This window comes from Myotis daubentonii, chromosome 3, assembly GCF_963259705.1.
Source record: "Myotis daubentonii chromosome 3, mMyoDau2.1, whole genome shotgun sequence".
In the NCBI taxonomy this organism is placed as follows: domain Eukaryota; kingdom Metazoa; phylum Chordata; class Mammalia; order Chiroptera; family Vespertilionidae; genus Myotis; species Myotis daubentonii.
This window is the reverse complement of record NC_081842.1, coordinates 144,300,233-144,316,624: the sequence shown is the minus strand read 5'-3', so window position 1 is coordinate 144,316,624 and position 16,392 is coordinate 144,300,233. Positions and strand designations below refer to the sequence as shown.

At 41.6% G+C, this 16,392-nt stretch overlaps 1 long non-coding RNA gene across 4 annotated transcripts in view; it reads right to left on the bottom strand.

Annotated features, from left to right (window-relative positions):
* The window catches only part of LOC132230772 (uncharacterized), a 392,295-nt gene that overhangs the window by 115,078 nt on the left and 260,825 nt on the right, over window positions 1–16,392 (bottom strand). The window lies entirely within an intron of this gene.

Sequence of the window (16,392 nt, the reverse complement as noted above, 5' to 3'; positions counted from 1 at the left end):
GGGCCCTAATCGGTTTGGCTCAGTGGATAGAGCGTCGGCCTGTGGACTGAAGGGTCCCAGGTTCGATTCCTATCAAGGGCATGTACCTTGGTTGCAGGCACATCCCCAGTAGGGAGTGTGCAGGAGGCAGCTGATCGATGTTTCTCTCTCATCAATGTTTCTAACTCTCTATCCCTCTCCATCTCCCTTCCTCTCTGAAAAAAAAAATCAATAAAATGTATTATTTTAAATAAATAAATAACTAAATAAATAAAATATGATAGAGGACCCCATCAAAATCTGCAAATGTTACTCGTACTGCTTCTGGTTTTTTTTCCGGCGGCCACATTCTCAAGCTTGAGCATGAGCATCTCCTTGATGATGCAGTTGCTCACCTCCAGCCAGATCAAGGTGGTGGCTGGCCCCCGATGCCTGAACCGCTTGTGGAACCACCTCACCCACAAGCCCTGCCCCTAAGTTTTGCTATGAACCCAACTCTGCTCTAAAAATTATTATTACTTTTTAATTATCATAAAAAAATAAAATAATTTTAAAAAAATCAATTAAAAGGACCCTAGATCATCACTGTCCAATAGGACTTTGGGGATGAGAGAAATGCTATGCATCTACACTTTCCAACCTAGTAGTCTCTAGGACTCTGTAGCTAGTATTTAAAAAGCAGTTATTTTGACTGAGAAACTGAATTTTTAATTTTGTTTAATGTTATATTTTATTTTAAATTGACATAACCTCATGTGGATAGTGACTTCCCTAGTGGACAACACATCTCTAGAAGGCTCACTCAGTAGAAAATAAGTCGTGGCTTGAGTCTTGATTCAAAATATGTAATAGAAAAATAAGTTTTCAACTGAAATTATAATTTAATTTTAACAGACCAAATATTTAACGGGTTTTCTGAAGCAGCTACTTTAGGAACAAAGGTAAAAATCATCATAGGGTCATCAATCTTTAAAAATGTCTGTATTCTAAAATGTTATGTCTATAATTTAAAATATTTGAAAATAAAATGATTTTAAAAAATAAACTACAGTATTTCTCATTCAATACTAAAGTCTGCTAAGGAAAAAAAAGGCAACAAAATATTGTAAAAATGATTATCAGGTTGCTCCATGATTATTTTAGAAAGGAAAAGTACAATTGAAAAAATATTCATTTCACACTATTGTTATTACTTGCCCCTGATTTTAAGAATATGATGATAGAAAAGGCCTTTGTCTAGCACTTTGCAATTTGCATTCTTGTGCCTTGATAGACATAACAGTGAGTTGATTTTGTCAGGTGTAAACAGTGTGTTCACACTTCCAAGAGAAGTGTGCCTTCATTATTATTCAACATTTAATTAAGTCATAACACTGAAGAGATCTGGTAGTGAGTTTTAGCACATGCAGAGCTTGAGCCTGTAAACCATACTCCAGCAGATTCTCTGGTCTTGATAGTAATGAGCCCAGTGGAAACAACCCAGGATCAGTGGTCAAATACAGTTAGACACAACTGGACAGTGGATCTACCAGTCTATGTGTGACCACTGGGAAGTCACATCTCCTAAATCTCAGTTTTCTTATCTCAAAAATGGGAATAATAATACTGATTTAACACTAAGTCATCCTGGAAGGAAGAGCCGGCACATAGAAAACAAATAACAAATGTCTACTTATTAGTCTAATTATGATAATAAGATTGACTTAGACTACTTCAAATTATAAAAGCTGTGGGACAGTTACCAGGCCGGTTCCAACCCACTCCTTAGCCATATCTGGATGGGTAGGATCCTATCATCCAGGTTTTGGGGATTTTTAACTTCTTATCATATAGAACAAGGAGTCCCTTTCATGCACCTTGTTCATTTCTTGACAATTAAGACATTGCTATCTTTACCAGAGTGAATAAAGTAACCCCTTCATTACAACAGTCTTTCCAATGCTTACAAACATACTGTTTCTATTCCCTCAGATGTTGCCAGAAACTAGGTTTTCTTTTGGAGGAGAGATCAATGAGAGCAGAAGTGAACACAAAGTCATAGATTCTAAAAAATGTTAAGCCAAAGAGACCTTAGAGACCATCTCGTCTCAACATCTAATTTTGTTTTTTGGAACTTAGACCATAGGAGTGTTAACTGCTTGTTTCAAATATCAGAGAAATTATATTCCAATGCTCTTCCTGTCCTACAACATTGCATCAAACATTGACATCAGTGCTGGCCGGTGTAGCTAAATGGTTAGAGCCAGCTTGTGCACTGAAGTGTGGCGGGTTCAATTCCCCAGTCAAGGGCACATACCTGGGGCTGCAGGTTCATCCCGTACCCCAGGTCAGGGGCAAGTACGGGAGGCAACCAATTGACGTATCTCTCTCACATCGATGTTTCTCTCTCCCTTCCTCCCTCTCCGCCCTCCATCCCAATCTCTCGAAAAAATGAATGGAAAAAATATCTTCCAGTGAGGGTTAACCAAAAAAATTTGACAGCAATATTTACTTAGCATTCAGAGGTTCTATGCATAAGGTGATGATATTAATAATTAAATTATCATAAACTAGAGGCCCGGTGCACAGATTCTTACACCCAGTGAGTTCCTTGGCCTGGCCTGCACCCTCTCACAATCTGGGACCCCCTCAGGGAATGTCGGACTACCCGTTTCGGCCCGATCCCCACAGGCCAGGCTGAGGGACCCCCCCCACTAGTGCACGAATCCATGCACCGGGCCTCTAGTATGCATATAAGATCTTTGGTTAATCCCTTCCCGCCCTCCCTTCTCCCCCTTTCCCTCTGAAATTCATCAGTCTGTTCCATGTTTCCATGCCTATGCATTGAGCGTCTGCCCCCTGGTGTCAGTCCATGTCATAGCTACTGGTCAAACGGTTGAAAGGTCGAATGGTCGGCTGGTCGCTTAGGTTTTTATATATATAGACTAGAGGCCCAGTGCATGAAATTCCTGCATGGGTGTGGTCCGCTAAGCCTGGCCAGCAATCAAAGTGTGAGCATCTGGCGTGGAAGGGCAGGTCCCAGCTTACCTCTGGGCCCTGGGCAGCACCTGGGCCCCCAGGCCCCCACGCACCCTCCTCCACCTGAATCATGGCACCCAAGTTCCCATACAGAGATGCAGTGAGCATGGCCACATACCGCAGGCCAGGGCACATCATGGGCCTCTGGGCCACCCAGCAGTGCCACAGGGAAGCCAGGGGGCAGCATGCTCTCTCCCGGCCGGCCTCGCAGACTGGCTCTTGCGTGAACCCACAGGGAGCCTGACCGGTCCCTGTGGTCACAGTGGCTGTGGTCCAACTCACCCAGAAGACACTGCATGGGTGCAAGGCAGGCTCCTCACTGGTGCCTGACACTTGAGCGCAGGGGCTTCCCCGGCACTTGAGCCCTGGCATCCTGGGGGAGGGTAGCAGGAGGAGTGAGAGCAAGCTTGGAGGACACCCCACATTTTGACTGCACCTCTATCCCAGTCACCCCCGCCCCAGATAGCTGGTGAGAGGTTGCAGTGTGTCACCAACACTCTCCATGTTCCACGCCATCCCCTGGTGGTCAGCACATGTCATAGCAAGTGGTTGAACTGGCCTCTCAGTTGAATTCCAGGTCGAGTGACCACCCAAGTTGACAATTTGCATATTAGGCTTTTATTATATAGGATGATAATGTGTATCCAAAAATTAATACCAACCACTGTTCTTACTAAGGTTATACTTAACCTTTTATAAACCTTTATTTATTTTTTTCCCCCATAGGATGTAAGTGAATGTCCTATGTCAATCATTTGGATGAAAACATGGAAGAATGTAAAAAGCATACAAAAAAGGAAGAATGATATATCACTTGCTGGATGTTAAAAGACAAAGTCAAAGTCTAAGATTGTATTGCTTCAGTTTTCCAACAAATTATTTAGAAACTACACTCAGGTCCTCTATGCTTATCCTATATAGTAAAGAGGTAATATGAAAATTGACCATCACACCATCACACAAGATGGCCGCCCCCATGTGGTCCAAGATGGCTGCCACAAGATGGCTGGCAGGGGAGGGCAGTTGGGGGTGATTGGGCCAGCAGGGGAGCAGTTAGGTGTCAATCAGGTTGGCAGGGGAGTGGTTAGGGGGTGATCAGGCTGGCAAGCAGAAGCAGTTAGGGGCAATCAGGCAGGCAGGCAGGAGAGCGGTTGGGAGCCAGCAGTTCCAGATTGTGAGAAGAATGTCTGACTGCCGTTTTAGGCCTGATCTCTGTGGTATCGGGCCTAAACCGGCAGTCGGACATCCTCTGAGGATTTCCAGATTGGAGAGGGTGCAGGCTGGGCTAAGGGACACCCTCCCCGTTCACCCCAGCCCCCCACCCAGTGCACAAATTTCATTCACCGGGCCTCTAGTATTCAATATAAACTTAAACCCTTATGGACCTGCTGTAAAACTGAGTTCCTTCCACTAAGCAAGCTGGTTCCCAAGAAATCATAGAAGAAAAAAAGTCAAAAGTCAATTATTTTCTTACTTGTAAACATCTCTAGTGAAAAGAGGTTTAAGAGAATGTTGAAAGCCAATGGCTAAAATACATTTCAGATTTTACAAATGATATTGTCTTATCTATTTGCCAATGTTTCCCATGACCAACTCAATTGAACTGGCTGTCCATTCATCTTCTGCTGGGTAAACAAGAATTTCATGTGTGGCTCTATTAGTCCCGCTGACAGGCTTTGAGTCTTTCCCTATCTTTACTACCCGTTCTCAGTGGTAACACGTTCCACAGTATTCAGATCACATTAGAAATTTCATTCTCCTTTTCTGATATCTATTGCAAAGTTCCAAGTACCTAAAATGTTGGGTCACCATCCTGGAGAGTGGGAAGAGGCCAAGTTTTCAAATCAGACAGACCTTTGAAACTAGACTCCCTCAACTATTAGCTGAATAAATGTGTCTTCCCTTGTAAAGCACATGTTTTATGTCACAGAGTAATTGGAAAATTAAGTGAGATAATACATGTAAACCATAGCACAATATGTGAAAGACAGTCCCTACAGAAATGGCAAATATCATGATCATCTTCGCAACAACTGAGAAGAATGATAATATTGTCAACATGTTTTTTAGAGGGAAAAAAAATCAGATTTCTTTCAAGCCAAAGGGCTTTCAAGTCCAGTGAGATGAGTGGTACTTTGAGAAGCAGGAGCTACCACTACATGAAGGGTACAGCAAGAAGAAAGAGAAGTTCAGGGGGAGGGAGGGTGAAGTTTACCAGGAAGAGTTGGATGTGCATCCTCAAGCATCAGGACTTGAATTGTTCCCTGAAATACAGCTCAGTCTTGAAATGCATGGAGTAGGAGGGTCATTCCAAACAGACATAGCTGTGACAAAGCAAACTATTTCAATGCAAACACATCTGGTGGGCCTGGGTAACACAGGACAGAGTGATTTGGTTAATAATCATGATTGGAAACTGGGTGGAATCCAGGCTGGGCAAGCCTTGAACATCAGGCTGAGAAGTTCACGTTCATCCTATAGTAAATGGGAAAGCACTGAACTTTTCTCAGCAGCAGAGAAATATATCCACAGTGGCAGACGAGGAAGGTTCAGAGGCAGGGAAATGTGAACGTAGGTCTGGGAGGAGAGGTCATGGAGACGAGGAGAACAGAGTTTCCCCCCCACACCACGGCCTGGGCCAGTGTGCTATGTCCACTCTGATTTAATACACTGGAGTTGAAATGGGACAGTTTCATAATGTACAAATCACATGCTTTCTATTTGTCCACTGAATGGAGAAAATGAGAGACTGATGGTGCAGGCCTTTTTCAGGTTACACAGATTGAGAATGAGGCTGGGAAGGAGCATCGGCCAGGAAGAAGCCAAGCATTCAGCAAGGTTGAATCTAGAGTCATTAAAAGCTGGGTTACGTAGCCTGAAGTAGGATTATAAATAAGGATTGAGGTCCTCATAATGGATAAGGCAGGTGCATCCCGGGCAGGGATGAGGGCAAGGAAGAAGGAAATTCAAGGTCAGGAATGGGACAGCCATAAGAAAGTTTGTTTGATAAAACAAAGGGAAAAATTTAATTTTTTGAGGTTACTCAGTCTTTCTTTATACTCTCTACCCCTAGGGTGATTGTTATAAGTATAAAACACAAAGGCCCATCAAGGCAGACAAATAAAAGGAACTTGTTGTTTGTCTAGAAAAGAAATAAATCACTATTGAAAGAAACCAAGGCAGATGGTAACAAGATGAGCACCTATTACACTATGCTTGGCACTTGGCATTTATTATCACCTAATCTTCAAACTAATTCTTCAAGTTGTTACTGTTATTAGAAAATAGATTCATAAAAGTTGTAAAGTAAGCTGCCCAAGGAGAATAAATGGTCACATCTGATGCCAGGGAAGTTTTGAACTGGGAACTTGCAAGGCAGTTTGGTAAAAACACCGTGAGAAAAGTCCAGGCCTACAGATGTGAGTGATTAGCCCTACACTAAGGGAGAGTGGCCGGCATGGAAAAAGACACAAACATCAGTGACACTACACAGCAGTGGTGATCGGGACTTAGTAGACATGGAGGGGTAAGCCTATCAGCCTGGGAGAGTGCTTCTAACACTTCCAGAAAGAGAGGACTCCGAAGCCAGTCTGGGTTTTAGCCAAAGACAATGAACTGGGTTTTAGATGTGTTGAGCTGATTGGGGGGGCGGGGATCAGTAGGCAGGGAACAGCTGGGTAAAGAACTCCTGACAGGTGGGTGGGAATAAGAAACCGAAGTCCAGAAGAAAGGCTGAGCCCTAACATGTGGCTTTGGAATCGCTGGGCCATATGGCAATTCAGCAGCATTTCTACGGTTTCCTATGTGGGAGAGCACTGTCTATATTGGCTTCAAGAGCAGACTGACATCTTGCCAACCTTCAGAAAACATGCAAGAATTCTCTCTGCCACCACCTCTGTGACTAGCCCTAGAAACACACACACACACACACACACACACACACACACACACACACATAATTTAGGGTTTTCAGTTAATGGCCCTTCTACACAAACTCAAAGCAAATGGCACTTTATTTAGCTTCAAATGTGCCAAGTTAAAATGCTATGAAATCATGTGGGCTTTGACTTTTCAATGTTATTCAATCGATGTCATTAAAACAGAGAATTTAGTCTTTTCATTATTCCCTTGTAAGTTCTGCCATCTGTCTGTCTGAAAAAATGAAGAGCACTCATTTATGTCGCCTAACCAACTTATTTGGGGGAACATTAGATGGGTTAAAGACAGCAAAACCCAAGTTTCAACGTGCATGTGGGGAGAAGAAGAAAGTGCATGTCAAGAGTGAATAATGCCCTGCCACTCAGCCTGAGCCCTGCCTCCACTGACTGTGCAGTCTGGCTGATGCAGGAGTGAAGACAGATCCTTTCTCTCCTTCTCCAGCGTGCCAGCCATGCTTAACACCCTAACACTTCATTAACATGCTAATGTGTGACGATTATTTTGTGCAAGTACCACTGTATATGATTTTGAAAGGCTCTATCAACCACAGCTAGAATGCAGGGACCTAAGTGCTAACTCACCATTATTAATAAGAAAACAATATACTGCTCAAAAGGCGCGCGTGCGTGCGTGCGTGCGTGCATGCGTGTGTGTGTGTGTGTTATCTGTCCTATGGCTTTTGTAGGTCAACCATTCTTTCTGTGAGCATCAGTGAGAAGAAGAGCTGATTTCTCAGGATACATAAGCCAACTGTAACATTCATTCTACCAGGGGGGAATAATACACTAAATGTCAAGATGTCAGAGATAAATGGCTATTATGGGCATGGATTGTTGGCAAAAGAAATATACTAGGAATCAGAAACCTGATTTCAATTTGAGGTTCTCTCGTTGTCTCCCTCTGCAACCCTGAGTGAGTCATTTACTCACTGGGGACTATTTTCTTATTTATAGTATGTTGGGGTAACTATGATTTCTTAAAATTTCTTCTTGCACAAATACCCATGATCAAAGGATATTATTATGATAACAAATTGCTAAACCCTTAACTTCTATAACCATTTTAGAATACTTTTCCAGGTTATTTTTATTATTTATTTTCATCTTCTATTGACTGCAAATATTAGCAAGAATACCCATATCTCTAAGGAGAATAATTCAAACTATAATAAGGCTCATAGGTGATGATAGAATAACTGGAGAGACAGTGAAAGTTCCTGCATGAAACAACTTACTAAAAATATGTTAGTTTTTCAGTTTTAATTTATAAATTTAATATAATCCATGTTAAAATTTCAGTTGAATTTTGTGGAACTTAATAAATTTTTCAAAATTCATGTGTAAGATAAAAGTTCACATATACTTTTGAAAATTAAAAACCAATAAGGACTTACTTTGCTTAGATATTAATATATACAACCAAGCTTTATTAACAAAATAGTATGAACTATGGCAAAGAATGAAGAGACCAATGGAGCACAAGAGTGGTACCAACTTGTTGGGGAAACAGGATACCACATGGAAACACAGAACTGGGCTGCTACCTACCACCATATATACATATGGGCTCCAGGTTGATTAAATACCTAAATAAGAAAGATGTTAATATAATAGATAATAAAAACAAATTTTGTAACAGAGGGACAGAAAATAATTTATTTTACAAAGCTCTCAAAGTGAAATATTGATAAATTGAATTACATAAAAATTAAGATTTCTGTTCACACACACACACACACACACACACACACACACACACACACACAAAGACATAATGGGCAAAGTTAAAGTAAAGTGACAGGCTAACAAGATACTTGTCTAAAACCAGCTGGCAACTATCTAGAATATTCAAAGAACTTCTGTAAATCAATAAAAATAAATAAATACACTTCCAGTGGACAAATATGCAATGAATTTGAAGGGGAATTTACAGAAGGGAAAAATCCAAAAGACAGCAAGCATATAAAAAGCTGACCAAATTCATCAGTAGTCAGATAAAAGGAAAATAAAACTAAAAAAATATTTTTATACCCATTAGACAGAAATGAGAAAAATTAGAAAACTTAATGCCAAATATGAGCAAGAGGTTGATATATAAACACTCATACTGCTGGCGGGGGGGCGGGGGGTGTGAACTGGTGAATCCTTCTGGTGGTAATCTGAGAGGAATTCTGAAATTAGACTGTTTACGGTATCTGAGTTGCATACATATGCTCTACAGCCTAGCAATTCTGTTAGTCTGGATCCTAAATAAATGTCCTTTGGCATTTTCCAACAGGGGGCATGTCTAGGTTGTTCACAGAGCCTTGCTTGTGCTGAAACAATGTGGAAGTCCTTCCATGGCAGAGAATATAAGTAAATTGTGTTCTAGGCACACTTGAACAGACCATGAGCAGCAACGGAGTAGATGCATATATAGCAGTATTCATAGGCCTCAAAATATAATCCTGGGTAGAGAAAATAAAAATGAAAGAGGATATATAACACACATAAGTTAAAATGCAGGTACAATAAATCCAAAACATGAAACCGTGTATTTCGTAAGAACATATTCACTGACAAGTGCATATATTCTGAAAATGAGGTTCCTGAATGACCAGCACTGTGGATAAAAGGGAGGGTCTGAAGCCAGCACGCACGCACACACACACAAACACAAGCAGGGCCCTATGAAAATTCATATTTCTATTATCTTGCATTTATGTAACATCAAACAAAAGTTTTACAAAACAGCACATTCTTACTTCATACAATGCACTGTTTACATTTTCTATTTCCTTTTTAAAAAAAATGCTGGTCTCTATTTATAAAGGTGATTGTATAACCTACCAATGGGTTGCGACTTTCCATTTTAAAACACTGATCTAGGCAATAATAAGGGCATTATAGTGAGTTCCTGGAATAATAATAGTGCCATACACTCATTAAAAATTCAAGCACATAAAGGAGAACTGAGAAAAAGACCCTCTGTGCTGCCTTCTCCAAGAAACACATCCAGAGGGAATTCCCACTAGTCGGCTGCTCGTCCTCACGTGATTCCGCCCTAAGTGGCACTTCCGGAGAGTGAACTTTTCACCCCTTCTTCAGCCCTGGCTTGTCAGACTAAGGCCAAAACTGAAGCAGGAAATGATATGCCACTTGCTAAAGCACAAAGAGGTATTTTAAAACATAAAGGAACATTTTTAAACATTCCTGAAACACATTTGAATAACATGGAGATATAAGGAAATATGGGCTCTCTCCTGGAAATGGAAAGCTGGAAAATCTAAAAACGGTAGCTCTAAGGAAAAAAATAAAACGAAAAATGTGGAAATAGGGTAGATTACACAGACTTCAAGAGAGCAGTAAACTATATGAGAGTAGATGGGGAAGCTACAGAAGAGAGTAGGAAAGCCCATGGGCTCCTCCCAATCTGCAGCTCAGTAAATACAAGTTAAAAAAAAATTCCTATTCCAAATCAACTGGAAACTGGCATTTGAGGACAGCTTTAGGTCCTCCTTATACCAGAAGATCTTACCAGAAAACATTTATTGGGCCAATATAGAGAGTAGTCATTTTAAAGTATTTAAATAGAATTAGGCACTTCTGAGCTAAATGAAGAGAAAAAGTATAATAAAGAGCATTATTATGGCACTGAACGTTGTGCCTTTATAGCTATGCCCAAGCAGAGCGATGAGAATGTGTGGATGGGGTTAAAGACAGCACACCATTCCCTCTCTCTGCAGACACCAAGGCAGCAGCATTAAAGCCCCATCACACCACTGGGAGCAATGTTCCTTGGAGGGCAACTTTTGTGAAGGGCTAACCAGGAGCTGGGTGTATGAGCTTGTGTTTGAAGTGAGCCTCTCTACCTAGAGTTATAATCAACTATTTATAAAACAGAATTAAGTTAGGTGCTATTTAATTTTTTAAAAAAAACCCACAAATTTCTAAAAATTGCTAGGTTACAGAGAATCCATATGACAAAAGGAATCCGGAGAAGGAATATAATTAGTATAATGAGAGGAATGACTTCTGGACTATGAGGTAGAAAAAGGTTGAGAGAGAGATGAGCTGGCTGTACAGGTAAGTTGAGAGGGAAAGGGCAGAAAGCCAATACACTATATAGCAGGTACACTAAAAAGAGATGAGCTCAGAGGAACCATGAAGTTGTTCAAGTATACTACCAGTTTAATGAGTGTATGGCATAAACTGCCAAAGTACACCTATTATGTTAAAGATTATGACCAGCTACTTTCAATTTTGATGAAAACATGGCAAAAGAACATTAAGAGTGAAAACTAGCATTTCTTGAAAAGGCTCTTTAGCGCACACAACTGCCAATTCTTACAACAATTCTGCAAGGTAAATGATATCCCCTTGTATAGATGAAGAAACAGACTATCATAGATGCTAACAAAAGTCCTCAGTGTTACACAGGAATGAGTAAGTGGCAGAGCCAAGATTTCTTCCAAGACGTTCTTACTTCCAAATGTCTTTACACTAAGTGTGATGATTCTGCAGCTCAATTAAGTGAGAGCTAAAGAATTTATTCTATTTAAAAAGAGTAGCATGGGTTAAGTTCTGAAAATCGCCTAGTTTTGATTATTTTACTATGGTTATTCAAGATACAATCATAGGGGAAGCTAGGAGAAGGCTACATGAGAACTCTATTCACTTTTGTGCTTTCTTGTGACCTAAACTTACTTTTAAGGAAATTTTTTTAAAAATAAGGGGAATGAACTTTTTGTAAGCTTACCTCACTCCTTTTCCTTTGGAGATAAATGGCTGATATATTAGAGATATGTCTTAAACATACCTATATATCTCTGATGTATCCCAAATATAAATATATATCTGAGATATATAGGAGATAAGTATATATTTCTTCTGAAAATATATAGATATACTCATAATTATGTATTTTAAAAGGTTAATTCTCAGTTGTTTTCAGTGACCTAAATAGCACAAGAAATAAAATAATGGCTGCCTTCTATTCTCACTCAACTTTAATAAACTTTCACTAAATACATATTCCTACATGGTATTGTACTATTTTGCCTATACAAGTTTAACTCCTCTAACACTCAAGGTTTTTCACTGTCTACCATGTTTATATATGGGAACTAGGAAAACAGAGCTACCATTTATATTTAAGTTGAACATCCTGAGAATAAAATGTCTAGCTGATATGAAAAAGATTGTTTGATAAGAATATTTACTTTTTTTCTAAGAATGGCTGAACCACTTTTTCCCCAATAAATAAGATAATTTAGAAACAGCTATCATTTGTAGAGTGACTTTTATTGTGTCATTAAATTCATGTACTATCCCAACACTATTAAATAAAAATTAATATGTCCATTTCACATATAAGGAAAGCTAGACAGATTAATTTGCAGAAGTCACACAACTATCTATCTATATATAAAGAGCCAGTGTCCGTAACATCCAAAATGACCAAAGGCTTGCACGAATTCCAGGCTGCGTGCGCAGCATGCCGAGTGGGCTGAACTGCTGACCTCTCGGGGTGAGAGAGGCGGGGACTTGCAGTGGGGACTTGTGTGAGGCTGCCTCATGGCACCCCGCATCCCCCCCTGACTGTCCACTGGAACTCCAAGCCAGCGAGGGCTGCCTCCAGGCCGTAGCCCCAGGTCCCTCACCCCCACCCCAGGCCTAAGAGTGCGGCACTGGGCAGGGGTGCCTGGGGGTCTGGGAATGTCATCAGGGGGCTGTGTCTACACTGACAAGTTCCCTGCTTCTGCCCCGGCCCACGCATCCCTCCTTCCTCCCCTCAGCGGCCCAGCTCCTGCCTATGTGCTTGCCGGGCAGGCCCAATTGCACGGGGGAGTGAGCCATGGCGATCGGGACGGCCACTTCCTTGGACAGGATGGCCGGTCCGCGGCAATTCATGCGGGCGACAAGGCCTGCGGGGCATACACAGCCCTCGGGTGGCGGAGGTGGCTGGCCAAGCCGAGTCTGGCTTCGGTGGGGCCAGCAGGAACCCAAGGCCATCCCAGCCCCCACAGGTCCCAGGCCCGGGTGGCTCAATGGCAAGCAGTGTCTCCATGCATGGCACCTGGGGGCAGCCGCAAGCTGCTGCAACCCCGCCCCATGCTTCAGGGATGGGGAGGAGGCTCGTGGCCACCAACACCCTAGGCGGGGACTTGCAGTGGGGACTTGTGTGGAGGGGCAAACATAGTGAAAGGAGTAATAAGTATGGAAGAAATGACAGGGTCCAGAGCGGGCAAGCTGCTCCCACCCCCTGGTGGTAGAACAGGGAGGAGAGCGCTGGGTGCAAGGAGGGGACCTCAGTTGGGATTCCCCCCCCCCCCCACCATGTGGGCCCAGTGGGCAGCTTAAGAAGTCTGGCTGAGCAGGTGCTGGTTCATACCAACTCTTATTCTGCCATCTTCCTCCATCTCTCCAAGCTAGCTCCCCTGCCCCACCTGCCCGAAGGAACGGGCTCTGGGTGACCTCCCGGAGCACAGACTGTGGACCCGGAGACCTTGAGGAAGAGTGCCTGGTGGGGGCCAATGCAGAACTACCAGGGCAGAGCTGCTTCGGTGTTTAGGTGAAATTTGCAACAGACCCAAGGAGAAAACCGAGAGGGGAAAGGCCAGTAGGTGTGAATTCCCAGCGCTTTAGCTACTTGAAAACAGTCCCACTTGGAATGTGAGGCGACTGTACATTCAGCTGAGAAGTGAGGGGGCTGAACCCCTCCGTTGCTGGGCTCCTGTCAGTTCGAGACCCGAGCGTCCACCATGAGAAGGAAAAAATGGAGGGAGGGGCCTGAGGAAGGGAGGACAATTAAAGGAAACGTGTCTAGACTTTTCCCAGCCCTCTCCCCCTTTCCACTGCCTACAAACGCCCCAGGCATGGCCACAGTTCTGTTTCCACCTTTTAGTCCCCTATTCTCCAAACACAGAGGCAAGAAATAAGGAAGGAGTCTATGCTGCCTTCAGAAAGTATATACCTGATTGCCCAGTTGCCTCCTGCAGAGGGAGGCCAAACTGCGGCTTAGGCCCGCTCCCCCCATGGAGTGGGCCTAAGCCATCAGTAGGACGTCCCGTGAGGGTTCCCGGACTATGAGAGGGGGGCAGGCAGGGCTGAGGGACCCACCACCCCCCCCGAGTGCACAAATTTTTGTGCACGGGGCCCCTAGTATATATATATAAGCCTAATATGCAAAGTGTCCCCTTGAGAGTTCGACCAACTGGGAGCTCAATCACTCGCTATAATGTGCACTGACCACCAAGGGGTGGAGTGGAATGAAGGGAGGCCCTGGCTGGCAGCTGGCAGTTGGGGAAGGGAGGCCCCAGCTGGCATCCGGCAGCCACTTAGGGACCCTACCCATGCACGAATTTCAGGCACTGGGCCTCTAGTTCAGTGATAAAATGTGGATTCAAATTCAGATCTAACATGACACTAAAAATATTATTCCTTTCACTATGTTTGCCCCTCCACACTTTCATTTCTATGATTAAAATGCATCCACTGTATTATTGACCATTCACCCCTTAATAACAAAATATACAGTTTAAGTACATTTAGACATTAAAAAAAAAGACTCAATCTTCATTCCTGGCTCCTATTTGAAGTTAAAGTTTATTACTGAAGCTGAAGAGAACTCTTTTAAGTATGAAAGAAATGCAAGTGGTATTCCAAGTTACAATATGTGTGTGCTCAAGTGGGAAACATGAGAAGAGCATCTGCCAAATTCATTTTGGCCTCATTTGATACTATCTCACTGATCTGGGGCCAGCTTACATTTGTTTCTCTCTCTCTTTCCTTCCTCCATTTCCTCTTCATTCCAGAAGCATACAAAAACTATAGCAAAGAAGCTGGATAAAGTTTCCAATAATATACTGAAAACACTATTAAATAAAGGAATGGCTATCTAGTCCAAGGATAACCTCATTTCAACTAAGAATAACACAAAACACTAAAATTAAAAGAATCTTTATGGGATCATAAATAACAACTGGAGATAAAATTACTTAAGATATTCATTTTAAAGAAATATATTTTTAGAGACAAATTCTCTAAAAAGAACTAATTCAATTCGTACTTATGCACAGGGCTTTATAATTTAGTATGAGTCAACCTTCAAATTGTACTTTTTAATTCAAACTTTTAAAAAAAGTCTTTAATTATGTTAATTCTACTTCCAGCTTTTAACCCCAGCACTGATCCCTATCTGCTCAACCCTGATGCTAATGAATCCCAGATTTCTGATACTTGTAACTAAACAGCATCAGAATTGAGCATTAGTTTTGAAGGTCTACAAATTTCATGATAGTCTCCTGCACATCTATCTACATTTGCAATTATTTTAGTCTAGTGTATGTAAGTGGTAGTAGTTTCTTTAAAGCACAGTCAATTCTCAATCAGTTATGCTTTTCAAAATGATCAAAGTAAAAATGGCTAGTAGATTTATATTTTAAAGCCACCTAGGTGTTTCCCCTTACTGTGATATCGTCTGGTATCCTCAGTTCTTTGCTTCCAACTTCTTGGTAAATTAAAGAAGACTGTGTTTAACACAACAGTAAAGAAAAAATACCTTTCTAGATAACCAAACCTACAGGCTAAAAAATCCTGTCTTCTCTCCTAGACCACTAAATATCAACTAACAAATAGAGGAGTACCAATGAATATTTCCATTATCCTCCCAAGGAAAAATTAAAGAACTGCATCAGACACATATTAATGCTGAGATATACCACAGGAAATAGTATTTTAGTACTCTCCCTAACACGTTCACATGTAACTGAGGAGATAAAGTTAACAGACAAGTATAATTCAGTGTCATGAGGATATGAGGATAAGTACACGGTTCTATGGAAATACATGGGAGGGATTTTCACCACCCCCAGAAGAGGGGAGAAGTTAGGAGTGTATAGGAGAGTTCCCCAAAGGAAGTGATGCCTAAAAGAGACCACGAAGTAAGTATCCACTTTGCATCGGCTAAGATTGTTATAATAAAAAAAAAGACTGACAATAACAAGTGTTGGGGAGGATGTGGAAAATTGGAACCCACATACATTGCTAGTGGGAATGTAAAATGGTTTGGCCACTTTGGAAATCAATTTGACAGCTCCTTAAAAATGTTAAGCATAGAATTACCCTATGACCCGGTTATTTCACTCCAAGATATACACCCAAGAAAACTGAAAACATACATCCACAGTTATGTTCAAAGTGGTATTATTCAAAATAGCCAAAAAGTGGAAACAACCATTAACTGATGAATGTACATCAATTGATGAATGAATAAACAGAATGTGCTACATTCCAAAATGGAGTATTATTCAGTCATAAAAAAAGAAAGAACCATTGATACTAAAAGAACAGAAGAACATGGATGAACCTTAAAAACATTACACTAAAAGAAGCCAGACACAAAAATCCACACATTGTATGATTCCATTTATATGAAACTAGAGGTCTGATGCACAAAATTCATGCAAGGGACTCA